The sequence below is a fragment of the Propithecus coquereli genome, unplaced genomic scaffold (assembly GCF_000956105.1).
Source record: "Propithecus coquereli isolate 6110/MARCELLA unplaced genomic scaffold, Pcoq_1.0 Scaffold138, whole genome shotgun sequence".
NCBI lineage: Eukaryota > Metazoa > Chordata > Mammalia > Primates > Indriidae > Propithecus > Propithecus coquereli.
In genome coordinates this window covers 560,109-560,646 of record NW_012138080.1, presented here as the reverse complement: position 1 = coordinate 560,646, position 538 = coordinate 560,109, and positions in this window count along the sequence as shown.

The window sequence follows — 538 nt, the reverse complement described above, 5'->3', positions numbered from 1 at the left end:
AAAAAGCCAAACACTCCTTGCCAGGTCATGAACATTTATTTTTTAAATAAAAGTTTTAAAAATCATGGAATTTGGTTTTGTATCTTTATCAAATATATGGATAAATAAACTGTAGTACATCCATACAATAGAATATTATTCACCAATAAGAAAGGAACTATTGAGTCACAAAAAAGACATGGAAGTACCTTAAATACATATTGCAAACAAAGCCAGTGTGAAAGGCTATGTATGATTCCAATTGTGTGATATTCTTGAAAAGACAAAACTATAGAAATAGTAAACTGATCAGTGGGTTACAGGGATTTGGGAAAATGGGATGGTTGAATAAATGAACCACAAGAGATTATATGGCAGTGAAATTATTATATATGGTCTGAAATGGATATATAAGGCATTATGTATTATGTCAAAATCTATAAAACTGTACAGAACGAAGGTTGAACCTTAACGTAGTAAATTAAAAAAAAAAACACACAACATTTAGGAGGTTGGGAGATCCTGGTAAGAACACACGATGTGTCAAAAGAATCTAACT